We start from the raw sequence: 21,733 nt of genomic DNA, 5'->3' as shown, positions 1-21,733 counted from the left end.
AAAATCATGAGTAACTTTCTTTATAAAATGCCCTTCCTCAGCCGAGGAGAAAGTTTAAGAGAAAACTTAACAGGAGGCATAGCAACAAAATGAGATCTGTGTTCTTGATTGGAATTCTGATCCTGAAAGAGAAAAGAGATTTTACTGGAACCTTGGTGAAATTTGAATGGCGCCTAAGGATTGGAAGATGAAGTCATGTCATTGATGATGTCCTAACTTGTATGGTTCTGTTATGAGAATAATGAGACATCAGGACTGTAACTTGCTCAAATGGTCCAAAGAAAGGCTAGTAACAATGGGTACAACACACGTATGTTATGTGTGAGTGCAAGGAAATGTAACAGCTGAGGAATTCTTTGTATACTCTTTAAAATATGGTAATATTAACTAAAATCTACAGGTGCAATAGTGACTTGAAAATCTAACTCAGGATCAATAGTCATTACCACATTTCAGCACAGTGTGGGTTTTTTTTGCTAGCGTTTGCACTGTTCTCTGGAATGTCTTCCCTCATTTCTGACTTAGCTTTTAAATTGCATCTGAAGTCTTCTTGACGTTGTAACTGTATTTCTCAGACTTGTGATATATCAGCCTCTAGCCTTTCCCAGCTACACACAGTCAAGCCAAAGCATGTGAAGTTATTTCAGTGGACCTATAACAGTATATTGCTGACTTAGCTGCTGCTGATTGCTACATTACAGCCCTAGCAGAATCACTGGAAGAGAAAGAATATTAGAGCTGGAAGAGGCCTTGCAGGATGATGCAATCCAGCATCATCGTTTATATATTCATATTCATTTTAGAGCTGAGCAAACTGGACCCTGGAGAGCTCAAGTAATTGTTCTCATATCACCTGCGTAACTGATGGCAGAATCGTTATGAATGTCCTGGTCTCTGACTCCTACTCCAGTGCTCCTCAACAGCTGCTACATAGAAACCCAGCGTTCAGTTCAGAGCCTCATGCAGGTAGCTATTTGACTTGAAAGCTAACACACAGTGACATACAGGTAAACTCACTTGGATGAATCAATCTATCAGGACTGTGAGGATTTTGAGATGAACAGCGCTTCCCGCTGGCGGCCCGGTGCTCCTCCCACGTCAAGCGCTGCCCCCGCCGCATCTTCGGACACTCCAAGGCCACCTGCTAGCCCGGCCCCGAGGCCCCGGACGGCGAGCGCCAGGAGGGCCCAGCTGCTTTTCTGTTGACATTTCAGGTTACCCCAGAGACCCTTACAAAGAGAAACCGTCTTAGGTACGAATGTGCCGGCGACCTGGAAACTCCTGGGGAGGCTCCCGCCCTCGGAGCCCGCTAACTGCTCTGCTCTGCTGGGGGCGCCCGAGCAGACCCGGGAGGCCGGGCCAGGCTGGGCCCCGCCCCACCGCCCACTCGTGGTTCCCGATGAACTCCAGCCTCGCGGGCCGCGGAGGTTTTATAGTTTAAAAAAAAAAAAAAAAGTTTTGTTTTTGTTTTTGGGGTTTTTTGGGGTTTTTTTTTGTTTGTTTTTTTCTTTAACCGCGTGGTCTTTATTTCAGTGCCAGCGTTACAGATACAACACAAATGTTCCAGGTGGAAGAAGGGATTCAAACGGAATGCCAAGGTCCAAGCCAGGCTCAGGAAATCAAAAGGAAGGTTTGGAGTAACGGAGAAGATGGACTCCAACATGCTCTAGGGTGAGTCTGATACTCACTCTTCCTATGGGCAAAGGTGCTTTTGTAAAGGAGTCTGGTCTTAAAAAGCAAACTCCTCTTTCCACCCATTTACCACAGTTCAACAGGCAAGTTATGGGCTTAGGAGAAACTTTAAAATTTGTTGTGAGAACAGGGGCATTAATAATTATTAATATACCTTTTAGAAGTTGTCCACTTTGCACTTTCAGGGGAATCAATTTTGAAAATCATGGAGAGTATTTGTGACTACAGCTAAAGTATGGAGAGAAAGGGGAGCTGGAAGAGCCTTGGGAGTTTCTATTACAAATAGAGCACCATATCCTTCATGCCAAATCTCTTTTTTTTTTTTAATTTTTTTAAATTTATTTATGATAGTCACAGAGAGAGAGAGAGAGAGGCAGAGACATAGGCCGAGGGAGAAGCAGGCTCCATACACTGGGAGCCCGACGTGGGATTCGATTCCGGGTCTCCAGGATCACGCCCTGGGCCAAAGGCAGGCACCAAACCGCTGCGCCACCCAGGGATCCCCCAAAATCTATTTTTAACTCCATCTGTCCAGTGTTTACAAATAACCTCTCCAGGTGTTCCACACCTTTATGCCACCATACCTGTTTCTTTGTTGCTTCTCTGATGTTCCAGGCAAACTGTAGTCCAAGGGCTTGTCCCAGTCAATGCTATAACAAGCTCCCACAGCCTGAGTGGCTTAAACACAAATACTCATTTTTTGAGTTCTGGAGGCTGAAAATCTGGGATCAAGGTACCAGCATGGCTGAGCTCTGCTGAGGGCTCTCCTCTTGGCTTGCAAATGGCTACCTTTTTATTGTGTCCTCACATGGTGGAGACAGAAAGAGCCCTGATCTCTTCATGTTCTTAAAAGGACACTAATTTCATCACGGGAGCTCCTCTCTCATGACCTCATTTCATTGAAACCTGATTACCTTTCCAAGGACTCACCTCCAAATACATTCACATTGGGAGTTACGGCTTCAACATATGGATTTGGGGGGGTACACGTTCAGTCCATAGCAAAGCCTTTGCTCTTACCATTCCCTCTGCCTGGCACGCTCCTCCTCAGATAACTTCTTGCTGACTTCTCTCTCCTCCTTTTAGCCATATCTCACCCTCTTGGTATGACATGCACAGACCACCATGTTTAACTCTGTAAACTGCACCATCAACTTCATCTTTTCTAATTTGTTTCCCTTTTATTTTTCTATCATCTTAAAATTAATCTATTATGTTTATTATTTACTCAGTAATAATCTTCTTGAGAATCTCAAGTAGATTCCATGCTGAGCATAGAGCCTGAAATGGGGCTTAATCCCACAACCCTGAAATCATGACCTGAGCCAAAACCAAGAGTTGGTTGCTCAAATGACTGCACCACCCAGGCACCCCTAACAGTTTGTGTTTTAGCAACTTGTTTGTGTTGATTCTGATTTAGACTTAAATTTGAAAGCCACTGGTTGTCAAAATCACTGACCCCTAATAGCTGTCTGAACAAAACCAGGGGCCAGTGAGTAGGCAGTAACAATGTGTGCCATAGGCTTTTCCATGTTTTTAAATTTGTAGCTAATAAGTATGATCTTGAGAAATGAGAGAGTAATGCTCTGTGAACAACAGACTGCACTGAACATGCTGTGGAAGGATAGCTGGTGCTAAAACTGGCCTATGCTTCTCTTTCCTCCTTCTCCAGCTCATCCTGTGCTAGGATATGCCTAAGCTCTGTCCCTAACCCACTCGGTGAGAAGGATCACTGTGCCTTGAATCAGTCACTTCATATCTCTGTGCCATTTTCTCACTTGTTAAATGAAAGAGTTGAGTTAGGTGATTTTCCAAGTTTCTTTGCATTAGTCATCAATTGTACCTTTCTATTACTTGGGATGGGGGCAACCTGGAATGGGCCACATAACACCCCAATTTTGACTCAACTCCAGACTTAATCAGAGATAGGAGGACACAAGCCAGGCTCTCTTTTGGAATCAAGATAGGTCATTATTAATTTGTTTAAATATTTTTTAATATTACAACAACTATTGGGATCTCACCTTGTCCATCATTTTGCTGTTTGAAGTCAGTAGAAAGAAAAGAAACAATCCCTTTTCCTGAAGAATATCTTCAGGAAACATATAAAACATATGAGTAAATCAAAGTGTAGTAAGGGTGCAAAATGCCAGCAGAGGGGGGCAAGGCAAGAATGAACTGTACTTGTATTACAGGCACTTAAAGGCAGAGAAGAGTATATCACTCAAATCTTGTTTGTTCAGGAGTATCAATAATCATATAAGGGCTTGACATTAAACTAAGTTAGAGAAAATCCAGTGAAGGCAGAAAATGTTACACTTGCTTCTAAAATCAGAAAGACTTTGAGTGATATTGTAATTGACTTTCCTGTTGCTCCTTTTGCTCTTTCTGATGCCCCAACTAATTTATTTAAAAGGCATCTGCTGTCTCCCTTATTCTTTTAATAGGAACAAAATAATGCTAGTACATGGACTTTAGTTCAATTGACAACCTCAGATCACCATGACGGTTTGTTCACTATGGAAAATTCTGAGGGCAAGAGGCTCAGAACAGGCCAGCATCAGGGATATGTCTCTCTTGTTCTCCATGTCCAATGTTAGTGGAATGATAGGTTTGGGAAGGGATCTACACAAGGTTGTCAGGCTGTGTCCTGAGGCTGGTGAATTACACATCATTATCACATTTTTAAAAAGATTTTATGTATTTATTTTGAGAAAGCATAAGAGAGAGACTGAGAGAGAGACAGAGAGAGAGAGAGAGAGAACAATCAGGGGAGGGACCAAGACAGAAAAACAGGTTCTCCGCTGATCAGGGACCCCGATGCAGGGCTCCATCCCAGGATCCTGGGATCATGACCTGAGCCACCCAGGTGTTCTTAGTGATCACATTTTAAGTGTATTTTGATCAAGCAGGTCTTTTTCTTGCTCTGAATTATCCAGGAATACCAAGAAGCCATAGCTACCAAGAAAATGAGTAGTGGGTATAATTCTAATCTATGCTAATTGTTCACTCATGAATCCACCTTATTTGAGATATTTTCAGTGTTAGAAAATTAATAGACATTCATATAACTGTATTAAAGATGTACGGCTAAGTAAAACACCCAGTTCATTTGATTTGAGATAAAGTGTTATCAATTCATTGTGGTAAACCTGATTGCCTATATGGAATATCTTACTCTCCACCCCCTTAAAATAACATTCCCATTCCTTTGTAAAAGTTTCCCCCGTGATTCTGACTCTGGTTTATGCGAGGCTGGGCTGGTGGGTGGCTATGGGGAGTAAGGTCGCCAGGCTGGCATTTCTCAGGTAACTGGAGTTGGAAGAACTACCTGGGAACATACAGGATACCCCTTTCCATTTAGGTCTATTGTCTGAATCCACTGAAAGATTTTCTTTATTCTTTCTTTCTTTCTTTTTACAATTCTGTATAATCTGAACTGATCTGGAGTGAAGTGTCAGTGAAGTGCCCTGGGATCAAGAAATATTTTTGTAGTGAAATATCCTGTGCCAGTTATCCATGGCAGAAAGAAATGTGCACTGGTAAAACTTTGACATGAACATACAAATGTCTGCACACACAACCACACACACACGCACAGACACACCTACATGCACACACACCCCTTCCAGGGAACATTCCTTACAAATGTACATTCACTTGTTGGCCCTTATTGATCACATGAACAATGTTTACTCAACACTATCAGTGACAGACAAGGTATTGATGGTGTCACCAAGGAACAGAGGTAAGTTCACATCACTTAATAATTCCTTCCAAAGAATCAGGCCACAGTAACCATGAAGCAGTTTATTAACACAGCAAATTTGAGAATACATTTTAAATTCCAATTGTAGTGATATTTTTCCTAGAGGACATTGATTTTGTTTCGCCATGCTGCTTCTGTAAATGGAAAGAAAACAAAATTATGATTCAAATTACTAACATTAATGAAAAATCATTTCATTTCTTTTTATTACTTGAGCTGGCACCTGGTGAGGAGCTCTGCAGAGAGAGGAAGGCAAATCCGCATTAGCCATCTGTCAAATGCTTAAAATTACCAAGTCATGGGGGGTAAAATTTAATATCACTCACCATGCAGGACCTACTTAGGCAAGATAAACAACAGATTTTTAAACATGGAGAAGGACTGTGAGTGTCTTATTGAAAGGGCTTTTGAAAGGGTTATAGTTACAGGTAGTTCAAAATTGTTGACAAGTGAGGTTGGCACATCTGAACATTTGAGACTTGTCAGAGTTAACAGATTCAGAGCATGACATACCAGGTTGAAGAGAGGTGAAATGTATTCCATGAATGCACTTTTTTTCTCCATATCGGTTGGCTGGGCTTTTCACAGGATGAAAATAAGTATTCTGTGTGCTGTCACAGTCTGGTGCCCTCACATTGGATATGATCTGGGTATTACATTTCAAACTTTCCCACCGACTCCTTTTGTTTTCTATCACAAGTGTGCTGAATATAGATATAAGACCTTAGAGATCTAACCTGAGTTTCTCAGTCCAAATTTGCCACTCCAGGGAAGACCTGTTGGATTTATCAATCAGAATTCTGACAAGAGGTCTAGGACCCATGGAGATCAGATTCTGAAGATAATGTCATGAAGGTACGATTTACAAAGGTATGTTCAGGGTTTAGGAAATCCATAGGGGGATGCTGAGGCATTCAGTGTCTAGTGACTGGGGAAACTAGGACTTCTCCATCCATTAAGAGGTAAAAGCTGGGACCATGGAGAAGTTCTCTCTAGGAAGTCCTTTAGTCCCACAGATGCAGCCACCTCCAGAACCAGATTCCAGAATAGGGAGAGAGCTGGGAACCAGACACCCTGACCTTGGTCTCCTGCCACCACTTACTCTCCTTCTGGTGCATCCCATTGGCAGAACTTAATAGGAAGTAAGAGAGCAAGGTAGCATGGAGAATGAAGTCATAACTGTGTCCCCAAGAACACAATGCAGAGAATGCAAAGGGGTGAGGTACAAAATGAGGCTAACAAGTGCAGTGGATAAGACTGGGTAAAAGGAGACACCTGTGTGGCTCAGTTGGCTAAGCGTCTGACTCTTGATTTCTGCTCAGGTCATGATCTCAGGGTTTTAAGATTGAGCCCTGAGTTGGGCTCCAACCTCTGTTGGGAGTCTGCTTGAGATTCTCTCTCTCTTTCAAATAAATAAATGAATCTTAGGGGAAAAAAGAGCATCTTGAATAATTCAGCCCCCTTTTGAACATTGTTCTGAAGAGATAAGCTTACCTGGTTAGGACACAATACAAGTCAGTTGAAGCCATTCTCTTTGGCTTTACATGAAGGTATTATTTTCATTTTAAAGTTTATAGAGTCATAAACAGAAGGGTCCATTGAGAAAAATGAAATTACCATGACTGAAAGGAATATACAAACTAGTGAGAGCAGTTTGTATACCTTTCCATCCACCTATTTCTTTTCAATCACAAGCAAAAAAGTTTAATCTAGGAAATTGGGGCAAGTATCCAGTCATCATGGGCCACAGAAATGCTTTTAAGGAAACTGAGTGGTTGGCAGGGATAGGGGAATGTGGAGTCCCTTGACTGTGCATGGACTCCCAGGGCTCATCCTTAGTGATTCAAGTACAAGGCTGATGGCAGAATAATTCAGACTCTTCCACATGGTGAACTAATGTTGCCTGAACAGCCTCTCTCTCTGGTCAGGATTGATTTAGCACCAGGACAAGATTAAGTCTGGATGCAAAAGTCACCAGTTATCACAGCTGGAAGTGGTGGAGGTGCACAACCATCAACACTCTTTATAGAAGCTTAAGCAGCTGTGATGGTTCTTCTTATGCAAGGTAAGTGCTGCTGCTGGCTTTAGAGTAAATTAGTCCTGTGACATTCTCAACTCAATACATTCCAATTTCTTAGACATATTGAGTAAATTCTCTTACTCTAACCTCTGAAGATAAAATAAAACATAATTTTTAAAACACCTCAATGACAATGGCATATAATTGTTGATCTAGACATTATATTTCTAGGGTTTTAATTTATTTTTGAAGAGCTGAGATACCATTGTTTTAATTTTTAAATTATATTCCATATTAGAATGTTTTTAAGTCAGAAGGTGCACATTAAAAAAAAAGTCCATGATAATATCATTTAATTAAAACATCCTGGTTCCTTATTTAACAAAGTATGACAGATGTAGCAAAAATTAATTCTGCCAACAATGAGATTCTACTGAATGGGAGCTTTGTCCTCCTGTGCTCTGAATTAGTTTGGAATGAAAAAAAAAAAAAAAAAAGAAACACCTCATTTTGTAAAGAAAAGCTATAAATTGACCTAATTGAAAAAAATGTATGGAATGTTTAACACTGTACATTTTTTAGTTTGTTAAAACTAGTTCCAGATATATTATAAAAATAAATAAAGTCTTATGGCTTTCAATAAGATCTTTCTCAAAATATACATCCAATAATCATATTTTGTCAATGTTTATTTGTTAAGAATCTTTTCATATGTTTATGATATTTTACATGTCATTCATATATTATATAGTTTACTAAATCTATACTTTATCTAGATTTATATCTACTTTAGCCCCTTAAGATTCCTGTAGATATCTCCATATTATTACCAGTACCTATGAACTGTAAAAATTTTAACATTTTCAGAGGTGTATTTGCTACTTATCCTCTTTGAGAACAGGAAGTTAGAATAAATGACCTATTTCCCTGGTTCTAAGAAGGTTGTAAATTGCACAACAGAGCAAATGCTTTGGCTGTAGAATGAATGTGCCAATTAGAAAAAATCTATTTTTGCTTTCATTTGTAAAATGATGTAGCAACTGTGGAAAACAGCTGGGCAATCCTCAAAAAGTTACACACAGAGCTACCATGTTGACCTGGTGATAAACTGTGAGTTATATACCCCCAAAACATCGAAAGCAGGGACTTGAACAAATACCTGTACAGCCATGTTCACTGCAGCAATATTCACAGCAGACACAAGATGAAAAAATCCCTAATCTCCAGCAACAGTTGAATAGATAAACAGAATGTGGTATACACACAATATATAACACTATTGGGTCAAGAAAAACAATGACATTTTGCTATGTGCTACAACATGGATGAACCTTGAAAACATTGTGGTAAGTGAACCAAACACAGAAAGATAAATGTTACATGATTTCACTTACTTGAGGTTTGTAGAATAGGAAAGTTCATAGATGCAGAAAGCAGATTGAGGTTACTAAAAACTGTGAGGAAGAAAGAGTAGTGATCATTTAATGAGTACAGAGTTCCTGATGTTGAGGATGATGGAGTTTTGGAAATAGTGGTGATGGGAGCACAGCATTGAGAATGTAACTACTTAAAATAATTTGTTCTAACTCTCTGAAGAAAGTCCATGGTATTTTGATAGGGATTGCATCAAACGTGTAAATTGCCCTGGGTAACATTGACATTTTCACAATATTAATTCTGCCAATCCATGAGCATGGAATATTTTTCCATCTCTTTGTGTCTTCCTCAATTTCTTTCAGAAGTGTTCCATAGTTTTTAGGGTATAGATCCTTTACCTCTTTGGTGAGGTTTATTCCTAGGTATCTTAGGCTTTTGGGTGCAATTGTAAATGGGATTGACTCCTTAATTTCTCTTTCTTCAGTCTCATTGTTAGTGTATAGAAATGCCAGTGATTTCTGCGCATTGATTTTGTATCCTGCCACGGTACTGAATTGCTGTATGAGTTCTAGCAATCTTGGGGTGGAGACTTTTGGGTTTTCTATGTAGAGTATCATGTCATCGGCGAAGAGGGAGAGTTTGACTTCTTCTTTGCCAATTTGAATGCCTTTAATGTCTTTTTGTTGTCTGATTGCTGAGGCTAGGACTTCCAGTACTATGGTGAATAGCAGTGGTGAGAGTGGACATCCCTGTCTTGTTCCTGATCTTAGGGGAAAGGCTCCCAGTGTTTCCCCATTGAGAATGATATTTGCTGTGGGCTTTTCATAGATGGCTTTTAAGATGTTGAGGAAAGTTCCCTCTATCCCTACACTCTGAAGAGTTTTGATCAGGAATGGATGCTGTATTCTGTCAAATGCTTTCTCTGCATCTAATGAGAGGATCATATGGTTCTTGGTTTTTCTCTTGCTGATATGATGAATCACATTGATTGTTTTACGGGTGTTGAACCAGCCTTGTGTCCCGGGGATAAATCCTACTTGGTCGTGGTGAATAATTTTCTTAATGTACTGTTGGATCCTATTGGCCAGTATCTTGTTGAGAATTTTTCCATCCATGTTCATCAAGGATATTGGTCTGTAATTCTCCTTTTTGGTGGGGTCTTTGTCTGGTTTTGGAATTAAGGTGATGCTGGCCTCATAGAACGAATTTGGAAGTACTCCATCTCTTTCTATCTTTCCAAACAGCTTTAGGAGAATAGGTATGGTTTCTTCTTTAAACGTTTGATAAAATTCCCCTGGGAAGCCATCTGGCCCTGGACTCTTGTGTCTTGGGAGGTTTTTGATGACTGCTTCAATTTCCTCCCTGGTTATTGGCCTGTTCAGGTTTTCTATTTCTTCCTGTTCCAGTTTTGGTAGTTTGTGGCTTTCCAGGAATGCGTCCATTTCTCCTAGATTGCCTAACAAATTATTTTAAGATTTGTGTGGAATCAGAAAAGACCCCGAATGGCCAGGGAAATTTTAAAAAAGAAAACCATATCTGGGGGCATCACAATGCCAGATTTCAGGTTGTACTACAAAGCTGTGGTCATCAAGACAGTGTGGTACTGGCACAAAAACAGACACATAGATCAGTGGAACAGAATAGAGAACCCAGAAGTGGACCCTGAACTTTATGGTCAACTAATATTCGATAAAGGAGGAAAGACTATCCATTGGAAGAAAGACAGTCTCTTCAATAAATGGTGCTGGGAAAATTGGACATCCACATGCAGAAGAATGAAACTAGACCACTCTCTTGCACCAGACACAAAGATAAACTCAAAATGGATGAAAGATCTAAATGTGAGACAAGATTCCATCCAAATCCTAGAGAAGAACACAGGCAACACCCTTTTTGAACTCGGCCACAGTAACTTCTTGCAAGATACATCCACGAAGGCAAAAGAAACAAAAGCAAAAATGAACTATTGGGACTTCAAGATAAGAAGCTTTTGCACAGCAAAGGATACAGTCAACAAAACTAAAAGACAACCTACAGAATGGGAGAAGATATTTGCAAATGACATATCAGATAAAGGGCTAGTTTCCAAGATCTATAAAGAACTTCTTAAACTCAACACCAAAGAAACAAACAATCCAATCATGAAATGGGCAAAAGACATGAAGAGAAATCTCACAGAGGAAGACATAGACATGGCCAACATGCATATGAGAAAATGCTCTGCATCACTTGCCATCAGGGAAATACAAACCCAAACCACAATGAGATCCCACCTCACACCAGTGAGAATGGGGCAAATTAACAAGGCAGGAAACCACAAATGTTGGAGAGGATGCGGAGAAAAGGGAACCCTCTTGCACTGTTGGTGGGAATGTGAACTGGTGCAGCCACTCTGGAAAAGTGTGTGGAGGTTCCTCAAACAGTTAAAAATAGACCTGCCCTATGACCCAGCAATTGCACTGTTGGGGTTTTACCCCAAAGATACAGATGCAATGAAACGCCGGGACACCTGCACCCCGATGTTTATAGCAGCAATGGCCACGATAGCCAAACTGTGGAAGGAGCCTCAGTGTCCAACGAAAGATGATGGATAAAGAAGATGTGGTTTATGTATACAATGGAATATTACTCAGCTATTAGAAATGACAAATACCCACCATTTGCTTCAACGTGGATGGAACTGGAGGGTATTATGCTGAGTGAAGTAAGTCAGTCGGAGAAGGACAAACATTATATGTTCTCATTCATTTGGGGAATATAAATAATAGTGAAAGGGAATAGAAGGGAAGGGAGAAGAAATGTGTGGGAAATATCAGAAAAGGAGACAGAACGTAAAGACTGCTAACTCTGGGAAACGAACTAGGGGTGGTAGAAGAGGAGGAGGGTGGGGGGTGGGATGGGAGTGAATGGGTGACGGGCACTGGGGGTTATTCTGTATGTTAGTAAATTGTACACCAATAAAAAATAAATTTAAAAAAAAAGAGAATGTAACTACTGTAATGCTACTGAACTGTGCACTTTTAAATGGTTGCAGTGATAAATATTATATGCATATTATATATAATATGTATATATATATAACCACAATAAAATAAATTTTAAACATTCCATTTAGCTTACTGTAACAAATATTTGTTCATGAAAACTATGCATGGCCCTGTCATTTCCCTTTAGACATTTACATTCTAATATGATAGATGACAGATAATTATAAGAAACTTAAAGAAGAATTGGTATTGGTTTGGGGAGAACAGGATAATGGAGAAAAGGACCTGGTGGATGACTAGATGGGGTTTGAAGGATATCTTAAATGCTGAAGGCAGCCATGGCCATGCTAGCAGAAGGAACATGATGAAAAGGAACACTGAAGCAGGAAATAGTTCATCTTTAAAGAAGCATGGGGTACTCAGAAAGATGTGAGAAAGAAGGCTGTAAGTGGAGAGGCATTTTGAGAAACTGAAAAATTATGGAGCTCACTGCTGATAGTCTAGAGTTTTTTGACATTGGACCAATTGCACTTATTATCTTCCACTTAATTTTTGGGAGATCAGGCATGGTATGGCTACTATTAAGAACAAAATTGAAATAGAAATTTCCTAGCTTAGTGCCATGAATATCCAGAGGCTTCTATTATATTCTGTGATTTGCTCCTTTTGAGCTTGGGTTTCTTACAAATTAGTAACTGCAGTCAGCAGCAGAATGACCCCACCCTCAAAGATGCCCATGCCACAATCTGTAGAATATGAATATGGATATGTTAAATTACTGGACAAGAGGGAATTAATTTAACATACAGAGTTGAAAATCAGCTGACTTTAAAATAAGATTATACTGGATTTTCTTAGTGGGCCTAGTGTAATCACAAGGGTGCTCAAAGGTGGAAGAGGGAGATGGAAGAGTCAGAACATCATGAGAACATTAGAGAACATCAGAGAACATCATGAGAACAATCTGACCAGTCGTTGCTGGCCTCAAAGATGAAAAGGGGCCCTGGTCTAGGATTGTGGTCAGCTTCTAGAGTAAGGACATGGATTTTCCCCAGAAGTCTCCAGAAGGAATGCCACCCTTGAATGTAGCCCAATGATACTCATTTTGGACTTCTGATCTCCCAAACTATAAGAAAATAAGCATGGGTTGTTTTAAACCACTAAATTGTGAGCATTTGCTATGGTAGCAATAGGAAACTAATACAGTAACTCATACAGAATAAAAGGACAGAGACCTTCATTCTCTCTCTTCCTTTACTCCTTAAGGCTCTTTTCTTAGTAGAGATTTAGAAGTGGCCCAAAGATGAATTATACTAGAATTTTTCAACCTCCACATTATCAATGCTTTTGGCATTTTGGCTCATTCTCCCCTCACAGGGGAGGCTGTCCTGTGCATTGTGTGCTGTTTAGCAGCATTCTTGGCTTCTACACACTAGATGCCAGTGGTTTCCTCCCCAAACTGTGACAACCAAAAAAGTCCCCAGATATTGTGAGAACAGCAAAGAGAGGAGTGTGTGTAAATCAGATCCTCTCCATCTTCATGTGCTACAAAGATCCTGGAGAGGCAGAACAAAGATGGATCTCTGTGACAAAAGAGGAGATTCTCTTCAATCATGACAGGATTTGGCGAATTCAAGGAATGGATTTTGTGCAAGGATGTGGCATGAAATACTCCAGATAAGACTATTTCAGTCAGGGACCACATTTACTTCAGGGAAGTGATGTCATCAAGATGGTGCCATTGGTATTCCCAACTTCAGCCTCTCTCTAGAAGACAAACTTCTCTCTCTGTAGACAAGACACTGTTGTAAAAATCCTAGAACCTGAAGTGCATAGTTCCTCCTCAGGCCAGCATAGACCCACACTAAGAGGGCCTCCCTAAGCCTATAGTTTTTCCAAAGGGAAAAAGAAAACTCAAGGTCAACCATAGAGCTTCCCCAGGATTGTGAGATGCTTTCTGGGAGGCTTACTCAAGTCTCACCTCCTGGGGATCATGGGGGGACACTTTGGAGCTGACCATTGGGCTTCTGATAGTGATGAAGAATATATCATTAGGAAAATACGACCTCTTCGATAAACGGTGTGGAAAAACTGGACAGCCACGTGCAAAAGAATGGAACGGACTTCTACATTACACCAGTTACAAAAATTAACCTGAATCAGATGAAAGGTTTACATGTAAAACCTGAAGCCATAATACCCCTAGAAGAAAACATAGGGGAAAAAAGTTCCTTCACATGAGTCTTGGCAATGATTTTCTGGCTCTGACACTAAAAGCATAACCAACAAAAGCAATAATCAGCAACTGGGATTACAGCAACTAAAATCTTCTTGCACAGCAAAAGAAATGATTGACAAAATGAAAGACAACTTACAGAATAGGAAAATATGTTCACAAATCAAATATCTGATAAGGAGTCAATATCCACTATATAAGCAATGGATTTCACTCATATGTGGAATTTAAGAAAGAAAACAAAGGAGCAAAGGGGGAAGAAAAAGAGAGAGAGACAAACCAAGAAACAGACTCTTAATTACAGAGAACAAACAGATGGTTCCCAGAGGGGTGAGAGGAAGAAGGGGGAAATAGTTTATAGGGATTAAGGAGTGCACCTGTTGTGCTAAGCACTGGACATTATATGCAAGTGCTGAATCACTGAACTGTATACCAGAAACTAATATTACACTGTATGTTAACTAACTAGAATTTAGATACAAACTTTTGAAAAACACCGAGTATAAGAAATTCATACAACTCAGTAGCAAAAAAAAAAAAAAGTATCATTAATCATAAGGGAAATCCACATCAAACCCACAATGGGATATCACTGCACACTTGTTAGAATGGTTATTGTCAAAAAGAGAAGAGATAACAAATGCCAGTGAGGATGTGGAGAAAAGGGAACAGTTGTGTATTGGTAGTGAGAATGTGAGTTGATGCAGCCACTATAGAAAGCAGTATGGAGGGTCCTCAAAATCGTTAAAGCAGAACTGTGATACAATCCAGCCATCTCACTTCTGGAGTGTCTGAAGGAATTGAAATCACTTTCTCGAAGAGATACCCGTGTTCCCATTTTATTACATTATTTACAGTAGCCAAGATAGAGAAATGACACAAGTGTCTGTCAACAGATGAACAGATTATATGTATCTGTATCTGTATATGCACACACACACACACACACACACACACACACATACACACAATGGAATATTGGTTTGCCATAAAAAAGGAAGGAAATCCTGCCATTTATACGGCATGGATAGACTTTGAGGGAATTATGCTAAGTGAAATAACTCAGAAAAAGACAAATATTGAATGATCTCATTTTATGTAGAATCTAAAAAAGAAACCCAAACTCATAGAAACAGTAGATTGTTAGTTGGTTTCCAGGGTCAGGAGGTGAGGGAAATGGATGAAGGTGGTTAAGGAGTACGAATTCTCACTTGTAAGATGAATACATCTGAGACTTAATGCACAGGGTGGTGACTATAATTAACAATACTGTATTAAATACTGGAAAGTTGCTAAGAGAGTAATCGTAAAAGTTCCCACCACACACACTAAAAAATCCAGCTGTGTGAGGTGATGACCATGGTAACTCACTTTCCTATGGGAATCACTTTGCAATATATACATATGTCCAATCATCAGGTTGTACTCCCTAAAATTACACGATCTTATGTATCAGTTATACCTCAGTAAAGCTGGGGAAAAAAAGAACATTTTGTTAAGAGGGTAGATCTATCTCATGATAAGTATAAGAACTTATACTTATAGATATAGATAGATCAGAACCACAGGAAGAAGCTTTGGGAAGTGATGAATATTTTTACCAACCCGATAGTGGTGAGGATGTCCTCCACATATGCCTATGTCTGAACTCATCAAATGGTGTACCTTAAATATGTTTTTTTTAAAGATTTTATTTATTTATTCATGAGAGAGACACAGAGACAGAGAGAGGCAGAGACACAGGGAGAGGGAGAAGCAGGCTCCACGCAGAGAGCCTGATGTGGGACTCGATCCAGGGTCTCCAGGATCATGCCCTGGGCTGCAGGCGGCGCTAAACCGCTGCGCCACCAGGGCTGCCCTAAATATGGTTTTTATATATCAATTATACCTAGCAAAGCTGTAAAGTCTTATTTATTCTCATCTGCTCCCTTGTGCTGTATCCGTACTGCTTTGGCTTTCTGACTGTAGCTAGGTTGTGACAGTGTTGGAGGCCAGAGCTCTCTCATCATATAAATGCATGTCATACCCGTAATCATATCCCAGAATGGAAAACTCATGCATCCACAGCTTTTCTGCTTTAGGTATAGTTCACAGCCTCCACCATATGGTCGATCTGTTAGCAGTAGAACCAAGCCAGTGACAACGTTTGCCAGTGTGGTAGATTGTGTGGGAGTGTGTGCACTTGTGAGTGTGCAGGTTCCTGTGTGCCCAGCCCAAGGCAACCTTCTCATTACAGTTCAGGGCCATGGAGAAAAGTTTTAAGATTTTCTGTTGTTTATGTTGTTCCTTCCACAAGTGTAGAAAGTGGAGGACGCATGGTTAAGGGCTGATTCAATTGTGTGTGTGTGTGTGTGTGTGTGTGTGTGTGTGTGTGTGTGTGTGTTGTAGATACAGTCAAGCAGAGATTACGGCACATTCTATCAACTGAGTGGTTGAACCCATCCATGTGTGATAGGAAAATCGTCTCCAGCTGACCCAGCCTTGGAATGACATAATTTGGATGTTAGCATACTAAGATTCCGATGGGCAGGGAGTGGCAGGGTGGCAGGCTTATTACTCTATGTGGTCAGCCTCCATGTCTTTTCCCTATACCCTGGTCATGCTCAGGTGACAATCTGTGGAAATGCATCCAATCATCCAATTCAGTTTGCTTTTCCTGTTGGGGTTTCTGGATCTTGTTCTCTAAATTGAATTTCAAGATATGCTGGTGCCTTGCTTTCTAACACCAAGATTTAGAAACCTTGTAACTATAGAAGCAGATCCCACAATGGTGACTATTTGATACTTTTTATTGGTTCAAGTAATTTGTTAAAACTGGAATTTCAGAGATTATCAACTGTGGTGAAGTGGAGAAAGTGTAGGAGGTGGACCTGGCCATGCCGAGGGACCCTGTTCATAGTGTAAGCTTTGGTACAGAGCTTCAGTCTTGAACCCCTGCATTGAATGTCTGAGGCTACAAGAAGTGGCCAAATGAGTAAGAGTCTCCAGCTTCAGATTTATAGTAAGGTCTATAGCAAGGGAGTCCCTCTTCTTAACAAGTGGCTCATAGGACCTGTGAGGTTTTTTTTTTTTTTTTTTTTTTTTTTTAACCAAACTCCGACTATAGGAACCTGGACAGCCTCTTGAGTACCCAGTCACTGAACCCCTATGAGAATCCATTTTCCCTTAAGTAATTTAATTCTTTTGGAGATGAAATTGTTGAATGAAGCCCATTTGCCTCTCCTCAGATTCAACAGTTTATATCTCTCCTAAAGGCCTTCCCCTTCAAAAGGAATTCCAGGATTTGAAGGGCGCACTCACGAGCTGCAGGGGAGCCAAAAGGTACGTCTTCTCTTTTCATTGCCGTGTTGCTGAATTTAATCCATGAAATTTAACTGTTGTTTCTGTTTCATTCGCTATGCTCCCAAATGTGCCAAAGGGTCAACCTCAGTCCTGAGACAACCAGAGATTAAATACAACTCTGTGAATCGTCGAAGCGGTTTAATTTTGAAGGAGACCCTAACTGCGTTTGAAGCTCAGCGTAGAATTTCCATCTCTGCAGACTGATGGCCAGTCAGCAGAGCAAACCCTGAGGGGACGCTGATGTTTCGTGTAATTCCTCTGGTCTTGAAATGTCTAAGCATTTTGCAAATAAGCAATGTGATGCTAGGCTTAAGATTTCTGTCTCCGAGTGAAGGGGACTGGGATTGGCCCTCAGCAAAACCACTGGGCAGAAAATGGTATCTTGAACTCTCTTTCCCCTTACTTTAAGCACTGAATTTTCATTGCTACCTTCCCTCCTCTCAAGGCTCTGGTCCTTTGCCCACTGGGAGGGAAGAGATCTGACACACATTTGACAGCACTGTATTTTTCCTGTGAAAGCAATAAAAATGTCTTCTAGAGTATAGCATTTTATAGAAGCAGAAAGCTTTCACTTGTGCTGTCTCATTTGTTTCTCTCAACAATCCCCTGGGCATACGTTGGGTGTTTCAAGTAACACATGCGTGTGAAACAGCAGAAGCTGCTCTGGCATAGGACTCCCAACCTAGGGGCATTTTCTTTCTCTTCTGTCACTTCTCAGCTTTTGGCTTGGGACAATCCAGTGGTCCTCTTTGGTCCTCAATTTTCAGGTTTGACCTGGGATGTCTGGCAGCAGAGTGGGTGTGGTGATGTATCAGATCATCTGTGAGTCCCAGCCTAGCTATCATGTCTGATTATAAATGGGCAAAGGGGGACCAGAATCCAGCTCTTCAGATTCCACTACGTGTGGCAGGCTGAATAATGGCCTCTCACAGATATCCACATCCCAATCCCCAGAACCTAGATTTGTCACGTACAAAGTAACACGTGCCTATAAAGGGGTTTTGCAGATGTGGTTAAATGATGGATCTTGAGATGACGAGATTACCCTGGAATATAACCATTAGGATCCTTATAAGGGAGAGACAGGAGGGCAGAATCAGAGGGAGAAGATATAGGTATGGAAACAAGGATTAGAAATAAGAGAAAATGCTGGTGTTCAAGGTGGAGTGAGAGGCCACAGACTGGGAATGCTGGTGTCCTCTGGAAGCTAGAAACTACAATGAGACAGATGCTCCCCTAAAGCCTCCCTCAGGAACACAGCCTAGCAAAACCTTGATTGTAACTGAGTAAAATTGATTTTGGATTTCTGACTTTCATGAATGTGAATGAATAGATCTGTGTTGTTTTAAGCCACCAAATTCGTTCCAATTTGTTAGAGAAGCAATAGGAATCTGATACACTACCCCAGCCTTCAAAGCAACTCAGATGTTTCGGGATAGTGCCATTACTTACATTGCTTCATGCTTTTATATATCTGCACCTCTCTATGCTCTATATTAGCTGCCACAAGAATTAACATCTTTAAATAGCTTCGTTTATTCATTTTCTACTTTCCCTTCAGCGATTCCATGAGGAGGCTAAGAAGGACCCTAGTGGTCTGTTAATGAGACTTACTTAATTCATTCAATTCATAAAACACAGAGGATATAGATGGATAAAGATAATCATATGTGGAAGACAGAACAGGAAAGACCATACTGAAACTTTGGCTCTTTCAAGGCAGCACATCTGCCAAGAGATAACATCAGAACCAGGGGAAACTAATTGGACAGTGGGATTGTTTTTCCTTGTGAATCGTCTACACAGGTGGCAATTCAGGTCATACTGCCAAGTTTCACTTTGGTGAACTTTGCTCACCCCAGATTATTGAAATTGTCACATTACTGAAAGATGTTTAACAGAAGACATACAGTTGATCTCGTGGCACCTTTATTCTATGGTTAATTCCCAAGAAACAAAATCATTCTGGAGCAAATCATGTTACATTAAAATTGACATAACAGAGTTAATTGCTCCAAAGCAGTGAGAGGGTGACAGAATAAAGAGACTGATGTGTGTTTTGACTAAAAAGTAAGCCCACGTAGATTAAATATACTTCTTTATTTTAAAAAAGGAACTTTATAAGCAGTTTCTCTCCTTGAAATTTTAGAGGAACTTGCTAGGAGAATGAGATGGGAAGATAAGAATGGTATCAGCATTTTTTGTGTGTGTACTTTCTGGTGATTTTTTTCAAAGTTAAAGTTTCGTTTATTTTGTGGAAATGCCAGTAGAAGCACAATTTCTCCTGTATGCTCCCGCTTCCCACTTCCCCCAATCCCTTCTCTGTCCTCAGAGGAGTGGCGTGATGCAGAAATCAGTGCTGTGTGTTTTACCTAGACGCCCTCAGCAGAGAGGGAGTGGGTATTAGAGCTTTCAGAGACCCATGGTTCTTGAGTCACGTGTGTCGGGTTGAATCTTACACCCCAAACAACTTTCTACTAGTTCAGCTTTGGGCAAGTCCCTTCACCTTTTCTACTATTTGAAAGAGGACATTAAAATCAATGTCGTCTTCACAGGTTTATAATGAGTACTGCATTGATGATACAGGTAACTTGCTTAGGGCAACTGATGGGCACATGGTCAGCATCCAATAAGCTGGTGGTGTTATTCCCCAGGAAAGTTTCCATCAGGAAAGGGCTTTTGAGTACTTCTTCATAATAGAATTGCAAGTGCTGTGGAACTCAAAGAAGGTTCCTACATTGTTCCTGTCAACCAACTAGCTTGTTGGTCTATTAGGTTATCTTGGGAAACTAGATATATGGCAAGTTCAATAGCAATAAAGAACAGAGTGATACTGGGATGCTCAAAATGGGGAACAGACAAAATGCCTAGTTTCTTTTTTTATTTTTAATTTTTTTATTCATAAGAGACACAGAGAGAGAGATGCAGAGATATAAGCAGAGGGAGAAGCAGGCTCCCCGCAGGGAGCCCAATGTGGAACTTGATCCCAGGACCCTGGGATCACGACCTGAGTCAAGGGCAGACGCTCAACCACTGAGCCACCCAGGTGCCCCAGGATGCCTAATTTCAAGAGAAAAAGTCTTCAATAGACATTTCAAACTTGCAGTGATATTTCCTCTCCTTTTGTTGCCCTTGTAGCCACATAGTGTTATTTATAGTGACAAAGGCCACGGTCCCATGCTGCACCTTTTCTTGATCTGTTGTTTTGTCCACCTGACAGTATTGGCTTTAATCTTAAAATATTTTATAATATTCTTTTTTCATTGGTGTAATTAGGTGAAGCCTGGATTATTTACCTTAATTCTAAGAGAACTTGAGGTTATTTGTTCATTTGTTTTAGATGTTTCACAAATTAGGATGTCTCACATGCAACACTAGACAGTTTAAATTTGTGAACCCTAATCTCAAATAGGATTTTGCCATTACTCAGTGGATCTACTAAACTCCTCCAGCATGTTCACCTTCTCATTCACCAAAATGACAAATTTATGCTTGCTCTCCTCCTCAAACAGTACCAACTTCCCGCCTTTCCCTCCTTTGATTAACTCGCTTCATTTTTCAATGATGCAAATTTAGAAGCTATCCCTATCTGCCCTTTATGAAACCTGCCGATCCCTATGTGTCCCGAGACACACTCTCTGTCTTTCATCCTTCAAATATTTACTAAAGGAGGTTGAGATCTATATGAAAGAGCTTCAGCATCTTACTTACATCACATAAAATCCAGTCCAGTGGAGCTCTTGTGTGGCTTTCTGGGCAGCTTTCCTTCAAGCAATGCTTTAGAGATTCAGATCGCTTTTCTGTTGTGAGGTCAACTTCAACATACATCCTCTGTGGTCATCACAGAGAAAAAGAGTGATGGTAGACAAAGCTTAATGGTTCTAGCTCAGAAGTAACACTTCATTTATTTCTGTGTTCCTTTTGTTGCAACCAATCACATGGCCCTCTCTAGTTGCGAGACACACGAAAAGTATAATTGTGTGATCAGAAAGAGGAAACAGTTTAGTGCATGGTTGGCTATACTGCAGATGAAGTAGTCTCATTCTTATAAAATACAAATCCTTTCACTTGCACTCTATGTCATATTCTTGCTCAACTTACCAGAAGCTTTACTTCTGAAACTATTACTTTTCCCTCCTGAGCAATTTGTCTTTTTCCATTAGTTCATTGCCATTAGAATATAAATATGCTCTAATATCTCCTATAATAAAAACCAAAAACATCAACATAGTACAATCCCTTGGTTCTTCCTTCCTCTCCAACTACCACCCAAGTTTCTAATAGCATGCAGATTTCTCCAAAGAGAATCC

At 40.4% G+C, this 21,733-nt stretch overlaps 1 long non-coding RNA gene across 2 annotated transcripts in view; it reads left to right on the top strand.

Annotated features, from left to right (window-relative positions):
* Window positions 1–21,733, top strand: part of LOC140631453 (uncharacterized) — a 39,633-nt gene that overhangs the window by 1,600 nt on the left and 16,300 nt on the right. For both annotated transcript variants that reach the window (XR_012029003.1, XR_012029004.1), the window contains exons 2-3: window positions 1,534–1,671; window positions 17,309–17,402. This is a non-coding gene — a long non-coding RNA (uncharacterized lncRNA). The remainder of the gene's footprint in view (window positions 1–1,533; window positions 1,672–17,308; window positions 17,403–21,733) is intronic.

This window comes from Canis lupus, chromosome 4, assembly GCF_048164855.1.
Source record: "Canis lupus baileyi chromosome 4, mCanLup2.hap1, whole genome shotgun sequence".
NCBI classification, from domain to species: Eukaryota; Metazoa; Chordata; class Mammalia; order Carnivora; family Canidae; genus Canis; species Canis lupus.
The sequence above is the reverse complement of the archived record's forward strand: the minus strand, read 5'-3'. Positions and strand labels throughout refer to the sequence as shown.